Raw genomic sequence first — 12411 nt, forward strand, 5'->3', positions numbered from 1 at the left:
AAACAACATACACTCTAGCTCACATACAAAAGTCCTAGAGCCAGAGTGTCACAGTACCCCCCCCTAAAGGTGCGCACTCCGGGCGCACCAGCATACGCTCTAGGGGAGGGTCTGGGTGGGCGTCTGTCCACGGTGGTGGCTCTGGCCCCGGTCGTGATCCCCACCCCACCACAGTCACAAACTGCTTAGTAGGCAGTACCGGACTAAGGGACAGCACCTGACTAAGGGGCAGCACCGGACTAAGTGGCAGCACCGGACTAAGGGGCAGCACCGGACCAAGGGGCAGCACCGGGCTAAGGGGCAGCACCTGACTAAAGGGCAGCACCGGACTGAGGGGCAGCACCGGACTGAGGGGCAGATCCTGGCTGGCTGGCTCAGGCGGATCCTGGCTGGACGGCTCTGGCGGATCCTGGCTGGCGGAAGGCTCTGGCTGATCCTGTCTGGCAGAAGGCTCTGGCTGATCCTGTCTGGCAGAAGGCTCTGGCTGATCCTGTCTGGCAGAAGGCTCTGGCTGATCCTGTCTGGCAGAAGGCTCTGGCTGATCCTGTCTGGCAGAAGGCTCTGGCTGATCCTGTCTGGCAGAAGGCTCTGGCTGATCCTGTCTGGCAGAAGGCTCTGGCTGATCCTGTCTGGCGGAAGGCTCTGGCTGATCCTGTCTGGCGGAAGGCTCTGGCTGATCCTGTCTGGCAGAAGGCTCTGGCTGATCCTGTCTGGCGGAAGGCTCTGACGGCGTTGGGCAGACGGGCAGTTCAGACGGCGTTGGGCAGACGGACAGTTCAGGCCCCGTTGGGCAGACGGGCAGTTCAGACGGCGTTGGGCAGATGGACAGTTCAGACGGCGTTGGGCAGACGGACAGTTCAGGCCCCGTTGGGCAGACGGCAGACTCTGGCCGTCTGAGGCGCATCGTAGGCCTGGTGCGTGGTGCCGGAACAGGAGGTACCGGGCTGAGGACACGCATCTCAGGGCTAGTGCGGAGAGAAGCAACAGGGCTTGCTGGACCCTGGGAACGCACATGACGCCTAGTGCGGGGAGCCGGAACAGGGCATGCTGGACCCTGGGGACTCCCATAACGCCTAGTGCGGGGAGCCGGAACAGGGCATGCTGGACCCTGGGGACTCACATACCGCCTAGTGCGGGGAGCCGGAACAGGGCATGCTGGACCCTGGGGACTCACATACCGCCTAGTGCGGGGAGCAGCAACAGGACGCACAGGACTCGGGGAACACACAGGAGGCTTGGTGCGTGGTGTAGGCACTGGTGGTACTGGGCTGGAGCGAGGAGGTGGCGCCGGAAATACCGGACCGTGCAGGCGTACTGGCTCCCTTGAGCACTGAGCCTGCCCAACCTTACCTGGTTGTATACTCCCCGTCGCCCGACCAGTACGGGAAGGAGGAATAACCCGCACCGGCCTATGTGGGCGAACCGGGAACACCATGCTTAAGGCAGGTGCCATGTAAGCCGGCCCGAGGAGACGCCCTGGTGGCTTGATGCGTAGGGCCGGCTTCATGACCTCCGGCTCAATGCTCAACGTAGCCCGGCCGATACGTGGAGCTGGAATGTACCTTACCGGGCTATGCCTGCGTACAGGAGACACCATGCGCTCTACTGCGTAACACGGTGTCTGCCCGTACTCTCGCTCTCCACGGTCAGTCCAGGGAGTAGGCGCAGGTCTCCTACCTGACTTCGCCATACTCCCCTTCTAGCCCCCCCCAAGAAATTTTTGGGTAATCCTCTCGGGCTTCCAGCCTCGACTCCGTGCTGCCTCCTCATACCACCTCCTCTCGGCTTTAGCTGCCTCCAGCTCTTCACGAGGGCGGTGATATTCCTCCGGTTGTGCCCAAGGACCCTTTCCATCCAGAATCTCCTCCCAAGTCCATGAATCCTTAGGAGGTGTCCACAAATCCTGTCTAGGTAGGTCCTGTTGCCGCTTGTTACGCTGCTTGGTCCTTTTACGGTGGGTTATTCTGTCACGATCGTCGGAAGGAGCGGACCAATACGCAGCGCGTGGAGTGAACATGATGACTTTATTTATAAAGCAACCACGTAAAAACAACAAAAGACGATAGTGAAGTCCTAACGTAACAATAACTGAACTTGGAACAATAACCCACAAAACAAAGGTGAAAACTGACAGTTTAAATATGGCTCCCAATCAGAGATAACGAGCCGACAGCTGACACTCGTTACCTCCGATTGGGAGTCATTGACTACAACATACAACACCTAGAAAAACAACCCACAGACCTGCAAACATAGAAATACACCCGACAGAACTACCAACATAGAAAAACACCCAAATCCCCAACAAAACAACATACACTCTAGCTCACATACAAAAGTCCTAGAGCCAGAGTGTCACAGGGAGTGTGGTGCCAGGAAAATAACCTCTCACTCAACGTCAACAAAACAAAGGAGATGATCGTGGACTTCAGGAAACAGCAGAGGGTGCACCCCCCTATCCACATCGACGGGACCGCAGTGGAGAAGGTTGAAAGCTTCAAGTTCCTTGGCGTACACATCACTGACAAACTGAAATGGTCCATCCATGCAGACAGTGCGGTGAAGAAGGTGCAACAGAGCCTCTTCAACCTCAGGAGGCTGAAGAAATTTGGCTTGGCACCTAAAACCCTCACAGACTTTTACAGATGCACAATTGAGAGCATCCTGTCGGGCTGTATCACCGCCTGGTACGGCAACTGCACCTCCCGCAACCGCAGGGCTCTCCAGAGGGTGTTCCAGTCTGCCGAACGCATTACTAGGGGCAAACTACCCGCCCTCCAGGACACCTACAGCACCCGATATCACAGGAAACCAAAAAGATCATCAAGGACATCAACCACCCGAGCCACTGCCTGTTCACCCTGCTATCATCCAGAAGGCAAGGTCAGTACAGGTGCATCAAAGCTGGGACCGAAAGAATGAAAAACAGCTTCTATCTCAGGGCCATCAGACTTTTAAATAGCCATCACTAGCACATTAGAGGCTGCTGCTGCCTATTGAAATCACTGGCCACTTTAAGAAATGGAACACTAGTCACTTTAATAATTTGTACATATCTTGCATTACTCATCTCATATGTGTATATATTGTATTCTATAATATTCTACTGTATCTTAGTCCATGCCGCACTGTCATTGCTCGTCCATATATGTATATATTCTTAATTCCATTCCTTACTTAGATTTGTGTGTATCCACTCGCTCCAACTAATTCCGTGTAACCTTTTAAGGTTAACGTTTAAGGTGCATGCCGCCACCTACTGTGCTGGAGTGTGCAATCAATAATGTTTTGCCTAATTCTGTACTACTTAGAAAAATAAATAAACAAATCAATCCCTACTAATTTCTAACAAACCCTCCTCCATCCCCAAAACCCTCCCCCCCAACCACCTATTTAAATGTCCCTCCATCATGCTAAAACACTCCATCCTTAGGATTATTCAGCATTTCAAAAATAATGTAGACAATAACATCTGTTACTCCTAATAACTCTCTTGCCCTATCCACAGTAATCATGCACCTGGCGTTTCTGCTTTCCACAGTCCGAGTCGTGTTGATAACCTTTTTAGTGAAAGCTATGAAGTCAATTTTATTTACTATCAAAGTGTCCCTTGACACAGCATATTTATGGGAGCAACATTTCTGAACAGGTGTCGAAACCATGTCAGGACTAGTAGAAACACTAGTTCTGACAGTTGTCCACTTACTAAGGGAGCAGCCATGGTAGCTCCATCAGTTCGCCTAGTAGTTCCACCAATCTGTCTTACAGCCTCTGCATAAGAGACGTCATGAGTGATTCTATATTTCTTGGCCTCTCTAGCCTCTCTCTGCACCTGGCATCCACCAAATGCTGCACTGTCCCCCCCATAATTACAACATTCAGCCTTCACATTGTTCCCACAGTCACCATAATCATGTTCCCCTCCACACTTGGCACATATTTTCTTTCCTTTACACTGATCAGCTACATATCCCATTCTTTGGGATTTAAAACGCCTCAATGGGGATGGGACAAATTCTCGGACATTGAAACTAAGGAATCCCATCTGTACTTTTTCACGCAAAACATTCTCAAACCTCAGAAGCACTGATAAGCTTTCATTTCTTTGTCTGTCTTTCCTGCAGATCAACGTTTTGGCCTCAATCACTATGCCTCCATTCACATTTTATTTTATATAATCTCCCCTTAACTTAGCATAAGCTCCAGGGACATGGCTTTTGATCTTCTTCCCATTTAAGAGTTTCCATTTGAAATATCTTCCCTTGCTGAGCACGGCTAGCACAGAATATTAGTAGTCTACCATTTCCATTGAACCGGGCTAGTTTTACTTCACCTATCTCTTTCTTTACGGCATTGGTTAATCAAACATCATCACAACTTTCCACTCTGACACATCATTACTCTTGTTCCCTACCTTCACCCTCTTCACTCTCCCTTCACTAAAAGCGAAACTGCTTTCAGTAGCATGGTCTCTCTTTTTCCTGTTACTTTCCACTACAGACCATTCAGGTCCTTGACCCTCATCCTCCCGACCCATATCATGAGAACTATCATCCATATTCATCGCATTCCAGCACAGCTGTTGCTTCTCCAACCGTCTCTCCATATCCTCCATCGCCATATCCTCCATCGCCGCATCCTCACTACTCGCTGCCATCACCACGTGCTTCCTTGGCACACTCCCCATCCCAGGTGAGTGTCATCATGACATGCAACACTTTGGGGTGGACCCACCTGTTTCAATCAATGAGAGAAGATTTGAAATAGACAAGATGGTGGCGTACACATTGTTAGATTACCTCATGTAGATTTTTTTTTCTTCTTCTATTAATAACGGAGCATTTTCTAAATTAAAACGAACCACCTGCAACTGGACGAAGACATTTTAGAAGATACATGTTTGGCCGAATCGAGAGAAGATAGTATCGCCAATACCAGGTTAGTTTGGGAAATCTGTCCATAACTCTATCGTCCTGATTCCTACTTACAAGCAAAAACTCAAACAGGAAGTACCAGTGACAAGCTCAATACAGAAGTGGTCAGATGAAGCGGATGACAAGCTGCAGGACTGTTTCACTAGCACAGACTGGAATATGTTCCGGGACTCATCTGATGACATTGAGGAGTTTACCACATCAGTCACCGGCTTCATTAATAAGTACATCGACGACGTCATCCCCACGGAGACCGTAAATACATATCCCAACCAAAAGCCATAGATTACAAGCAACATCCGCACTGAGCTAAAGGCTACAGCTGCCGCTTTCATGGAGCGGGACACTAACCCGGACGCTTATAAGAAGTCTCGCTACGCTCTCTGACAAACCATCAAACAGGCAAAGCATCAATACAGGACTAAGACCGAATCCTACTACACCGGCTCTGATGCTCGTCGGATGTGGCAGGGCTTGCAAACTATCATGGATTACAAAGGGAAACCCAGCCGCAAGCTGCCCAGTGACACGAGCCCATCAGACGAGCTAAGTGTCTTCTATGCTCTCTTCGAGGCAAGCAACACCGAACCCTGCATGAGAGCACCAGCTGTTCCAGACGACTGTGATCATGCTCTCCGTAGCAGGTTAACATTCACAAGGCTGCAGGGCCAGATGGATTATGAGGACTCAGGTCATGCGCAGACCAGCTGGCAAGTGTCTTCACTGACATTTTCAAACTCTCCCTGACCCAGTCGGTAATACCTACATGTTTCAAGCAGACCACTATAGTCCCTGTGTCCAAGAATGCCAAGGTAGCCTTTCTAAATGACTATCAACAAGTAGCACTCGCATCTGTAGCCATGAAATGCTTTGAAAGGCTGGTCATGGCTCACATCAACACCATCATCCCAGACACCCTGGACCCACTCCAATCCACACTGCCCTTTCCCACTTGGACAAAAGGAACACCTACATGAGAATGGTGTTCATTGACTACAGCTCAGCGTTCAACACCACAGTGCCCTCCAAGATCTTCACTAAGCTAAGGACTGAACACATCCCTCTGCAACTGGATCCTGGACTTCCTGACGGGACGCCCCCAGGTGGTGAAGGTAGGCAATAACATATCTGCCACGCTGACCTTCAACACGGGGGCCCCTTAGGGGTGCGTGCTTAGTCCCCTCCTGTACTCCCTGTTCACCCACAACTGCGTGGCCGCGCATGACTCCAACACCTTCATTAAGTTTGTAGACGACACAATGGTTATAGGGCTGATCACTGACAACAATGAGACAGCCTATAGGGAGGAGGTCAGAGACCTGGCAGTGTGGTGCCAGGACAACAACCTCTCCCTCAACGTCAGCAAGACAAAGGAGCTGATTGTGGACAACAGGAAACAGAGGGCTGAGCACACCCCCATTCACATTGACGGGGCTGTAGTGAAGCGGGTCGAGAGCTTCAAGTTCCTCGGTGTCCACATCACTAAGTATCTATCATGGTCCAAACACACCAACACACTCGTGAAGTGGGTACGGAAACGCCTCTTCTCCCTCAGGAGGCTGAAAAGATTTGGCATGGGCCCTCAAATCCTCAAAGTTCTACAGCTGCACAATTGAGAGCATCTTGACTGGCTGCATCATCGCTTGGTATGGCAACTGCTTGGCATTCGACCGCAAGGCGCTACAGAGGGTAGTGCATACAGCCCAGTACATCACTGGGGCCAAGCTCCCTGCCATCCAGGACCTCTATACAAGACGGTGTCAGAGGAAGGCCCTAAAAATTGGCAGACTCCAGCCACCCAAGTCATAGACTGCTCTCTCTACTACCACACAGCAAGCACCAAGTCTGGAACCAACAGGACCCTGAATAGCTTCTACCCCCAAGCCATAAGACTGCTAAATAGTTAATTAAATAGTTAACCAAATAGCTACCTGGACTATCTGCATTGACCCTTTTTGTACACATTTTTTGACTCATCACATACGCTGGTGCTACCTCAATTACCTCGTACCCCTGCACATCGATTTGGTACTGGTACCCCTTGTATATAGCCAAACTATCATTACTCATTGTGCATCTATTATTACTTTTATTATTACGTGTTTTACTTTTTCTATTATTTCAACAACAAGAAAAAGATCTCTGTATTGTTGGGAAGTGCACGTAAGTAAGCATTTCAGTGTTAGTCCACACCAGTTGTTTACGAAGCATGTGACATAAAATATGATTTCATTTTAATCCTAATTTGAACCCTAATTGCTCCTGTAAGTCGCTCTGGCTAAGAGCATCTGCTAAATGACTAAAATGTAAAGTAAATGTAAATCTATGGCAGGGTTCCCCAACTGGCGGCCCGCTGGCCTTTATTTGGCCCCCCAAGTTTACTTAGCAAAATTGTTTTATTGTTGGACACAAAAGGCTGTAAAAACACCAGCAAATCAGCTCCAAGTTAGTTAAATTTTGGAAATCTATTCCAAAGTAATCCTACACATAATAGTGATATACAGTGCATTCGGAAAGTATTCAGACCCCTTGACTTTTTCCACATTTTGTTATGTTACAGCCTTATTCTAAAATTGATTAAATTAATCTACACACAATACCCATAATGACAAAGCAAAAACAGGTTTTTAGAAATGTTTGCAAATGTATTACAAATAAAACTGAAATATCACATTTGCATAAGTATTCAGACCCTTTACTCAGTACTTTGTTTAAGCACCTTTCGCAGCGATTACAGCCTCGAGTCTTCTTGAGTATGACGCTACAAGCTTGGCACACCTGTACTTGGGGAGTTTCTCCCATTCTTCTCTGCAGATCCTCTCAAGCTCTGTCAGGTTGGATGGGGAGCATCGCTGCACAGCTATTTTCAGGTCTCTCCAGAGCTGTTCGATTGGGTTCAAGTCCGGGCTCTGGCTGGGCCACTCAAGGACATTGAGACTTGTCCCGAAGCCACTCCTGCATTGTCTTGGCTGTGTAATTAGGGTCATTGTCCTGTTCGCCCAGTCTGAGGTCCTGAGCACTCTGGAGCAGGTTTTCATCAAGAATCTCTCTGTACTTTGCCCCGTTCATCTTTCCCTCGATCCTGACTAGTCTCCCAGGCCCTGCCGCTGAAAAACATCCCCACAGCATGATGCTGCCACCACCATGCTTCACCATAGGGATGGTGCCAGGTTTCCTTCAGACGTGACGCTTGGCATTCAGGCCAAAGAGTTCAATCTTGGTTTCATCAGACCAGAGAATGCTGTTTCTCATGGTCTGAGAGTCCTTTAGGTGCATTTTGGCAAACTCCAAGCGAGCTGTCTTGTGCCTTTTACTGAGGAGTGGCTTCTGTCTGGCCACTCTACCATAAAGGTCTTATTGGTGAAGTGATGCATAGATGGTTGTCCTTCTGGAAGGTTCTCACATTTCCACAGAGGTACTCTGGAGCTCTGTCAGAGTGACCATCGGGTTCTTGGTCACCTCCCTGACCAAGGCTCTTCTCCCCCGATTGCTCAGTTTGGCCGGCGGCCAGATCTAGAAAGAGTCTAGGTGGTTCCAAACGTCTTCCATTTAAGAATGATGGAGGCCACTGTGTTCTTGGGGACCTTTAATGCTGCAGACATTTTTTGGTACCCTTCCCCATATCTGTGCCTCGACACAATCCTGTCTCTGAGTTCTATGGACAATTACTTTGACCTCATGGCTTGGTTTTTGCTCTGACATTCACTGTCAACTGGTGTGTGTGTGTGTGCCTTTCCAAATCATGTCCAATCAATTGAATTTACCACATCTCAAGGATGATCAATGGAAACAGGAGGCACCTGAGCTCAATTTCGAATCTCATAGCAAAGGGTCTGAATACTTATGTAAATCATGTATTTCAGTTTTTTTGTTTTTTTGTTTTTAATGCATTTGCAAAAATTACAAAAACTTTTCGCTTTATCATTATGTTAAACCATTTTAGAATTAGGCTGTAAAGTAACAAAATGTAGAAAAAGTCAAGGGGTCGGAATACTTTCCGAATGCACTGTATGTGATCATATACAAATGTAAGCCAGGTTTGAAATGACTGTTTTAGTCAAATATTATAGCTGTTTCTTGTTGTCAATTTGCAGTCTACAATTATTTGTAATTATGTTCCGGCCCCCTGATCATCCGGCTCAAGAAAAAATTGTCCCGGAGCTGAATCTAATTGATGATCCCTGATCTATGACAACGTTTTGCATAGGCAACCTGTAACGCCCAGTAATGGATACCAAAAATCTTTGGTTATATTACATTATGTGGTGTATAGTCTGTAGCTGCTGGTAAGTAAGCTATCTTTTTAGGCACATGCAGCCAACACCCTGATCCCTTATGCTTGCTTACTTTCACATTATATGCACACATTCAGACAGGTTATAGCACAGTTAGTCAGGCCTAAAACCTCCTAGACATAGCGAGAACAGGCTTATCTTTGTGCTAGATGGCTAGTTGGTTTTGTAACAATCCTGCTTAAATAAATAAAGACTGATAAACTCATTTCAATGGTGTGAAGCTTGTCAACTGTAAAACTAAATGTTTAGTCTTGACAGTTTAGTTTCAGCCTATGAAATCAAGAGTCCAGAACCATTAGATAGAGATGGTGCTTAAATTGTACTTAGGCACCGATCTAGGACCAGCTTACCCTCCATAAATCCTACCCATAATCATTAGGGGGGGAAACACAAAACGGACCTTATATCAGCAGCAAGCGGCAATCCTACTCCATACGAGTCAGCAGCTTGCTGTGTCATGCTCATTATGACCACTAGATGGTGCTAGTGTACTATCTGTAAAGTTATGGCGTTCTACTCTGCTGTATGGTTCTTTATCCACACGTAAGAATAGCACTGTAATTCCGCGTTTACGTACTAGTCGGAACAAGGAAACTCTGAAATGTCCGATTTACTAACTCGTTGAGCGCGGCACGCGTACAACTAGTTAACAAGTCGGACATTTCCGAGTTTCCTAGTTCTGACTAATACGGGAACGCGGCATAAATTACAGTACCACAAAACCCTGATGTGAAATTCTATTCTCTGTTAAAGGGGTCAGTTTGCATTGCACCACAGACCTATAGTTATGTTCTGTTGAGGTTGATTAAACTAAAAGATACCTATTTAAAATATTATATTGTGATGCCAATTTTTTTTGCAACATTATGTGATTGCCTGTCTTCATTGTTTTATGGAGATGGACCGAGTCCCACTATCGTTATGCCTGTCAATTACCTGTCCTTCCTTTACTGTGCATGGAGTAGTAGAAAAGGGGATGCATTAAATGTGGATAGCTGTTGCAGGGAATAGGCTACTTACCATAGAGTAGGATAAACTATAATGGTTCATAATTGACAGACGATTGCCGTCATATAGTTTAGCGAGTCTTGTTTTTATTACTTTATAAACTTCTGTTCTTAATTACATTCTTCTCATGTTATATAGTCTGTGACGCACTTGCTATCGCTTTAGCTGTAACTGTCCTGTAGGTGGCGCATGAAGACCTTTAGTAGGCCTAATGTGTGTTCCAGACAGTGCTGTGTTCTACACAAATGTACCCTTCATTATGTTCCCAATGTTCCCAAAGGTTGGTGCTATTTATACCTTCTAAATCTGCTCTCATAGCTGAAAAATACTTGAGAGGTTTTGGCTCCCTTGACAAGCTACAGTATTTGAGGGAAAAATCAGGTAAAGATCCCGTCAATTTGGGGCCGAAGTGAATATTTAGCTTCACTAGCAGCTGGCCGGTAAACATTTTCGAACATAAAACCGCTATAAAGTTATTTAATTCACATCTATCTGATGTGAATGCCCTAATTTAGTGGACAGGGCACTGATATAAAACTCACACAGATGTGATTGGTTATCTTGATTATTTCCTACCTAGGGCAGACAGGAAGAGATGAAGCGAGAGGATTTACTCTGCCCAAAATCGGTCCACGAAAATAAGACCACGAAGTGAGGAATTTTTGTATGGAGTTCAATGAGAGCGAACTTAAAATGGAATTGCTAATTTGCTACGTGAGGCTTATTTGGTCGAATAGAAGTTTCGCAATGGTTAGGTTGTTATGAATGCACTGATAAGTGGACGCAGGTGGCACTTCAGCAACTTTATATCGGAGTGGTGTATTCAGTTCGCTTGAACGTTTGCTACGTTGCGGAACGTTTTGTACTGAACGACACATTTTCCCAAAACATTATTGTACGTTCTTGAACAGACCTAGGTACGTTTGCTACCGTTTGGTGGGTGAGGGGAGATGTGGTTTGAACCAATGACACATGTATTTAAACGGCAGTGGCCATGCTGATAGCGTTCCTCAACCCCTCCCGGTTTTTCAACTGCTCAGTACAGCACCGTTTCCCTTCAATTGAATGTTCCAGAACGTAGAAACGTACTGAACGTGGCCCTGTTGTTCACACGCGTATCTGCCCTCTCATTGGCCAGAATACCTGATCTCGCCTCCTTCCGCCTGCATTCCATCTTTGATAATATGTATTTCCATTGTTAGAGTCGACTATCTTGTCAATATAATAGATAATCTTTGCCCAGGGTCATGGGTGCTGGGCTCTGTGTGGGTCCTCCAGATATAAATAAATAATTGGTCATTTAGCAGACGCTCTGGATAAGAGCGACTTACAGGAGCAATTAGGGTTAAGTGCCTTGCTCAAGGGCACATCGACAGATTTAGTCAGCTCGGGGATTAGAACCAGCGACCTTTCGGTTACTGGTACAACGCTCTTAACCACTAAGCTACCTGCCGCCCTTAGATGTTAGATGCCCTCTGAATGCCCTCTGGTCCTTCCTCTGGTCTTTATATTTTTACCCTCACGAGGACACACACACATGCATGGACACTCTCTATCTGATCATAATCATTATTTTCTTAGTCTCCAGAAAAGTACAGATTTCAGATGCACTGTGGACACATCCCAACTCTCATCTGTATCTAGCTCTGCGACAAGGTGTTCAGACAATCAATCAATCAAATGTATTTATAAAGCCCTTTTTACATCAGCAGATGTCACAAAGTGCTTATACAGAAACCCATCCTAAAAACCCAAACAGCAAGCGATGCAGATGTAGAAACACACACTTGACACATTTACCCACATTATTTTCTATCAAATATATTTGACACAGTTCGCATCCTAATCATTTTGTCCCAGCATGGTTCTTTGTTATATCTGCTCTGTGAGGATGAGTCTGTGTGTTAACCTGTGAGCTGTGTGCTTATATACACACACTGATACAAATTCCCTTAACAGTCTGCAACAAGGCACTTAATTGATCTAACAATGCCCATTATCATTAATTTGGTATAATGGGTGACAAAAGCTGGAGCATCATTGATAAAAATGTTCTTATGTTGCGAGGTTACTGCTTTGTCTCTGTTGTATAGTTTGGTATGGCTAGTGTTGGTTGCTATTATATAAGTCGATGAATGACACACGTAAACGAGTGAAGAGTCATACACAAGAAG

The sequence above is a fragment of the Coregonus clupeaformis genome, chromosome 10 (genome assembly GCF_020615455.1).
Source record: "Coregonus clupeaformis isolate EN_2021a chromosome 10, ASM2061545v1, whole genome shotgun sequence".
Taxonomy (NCBI): Eukaryota; Metazoa; Chordata; class Actinopteri; order Salmoniformes; family Salmonidae; genus Coregonus; species Coregonus clupeaformis.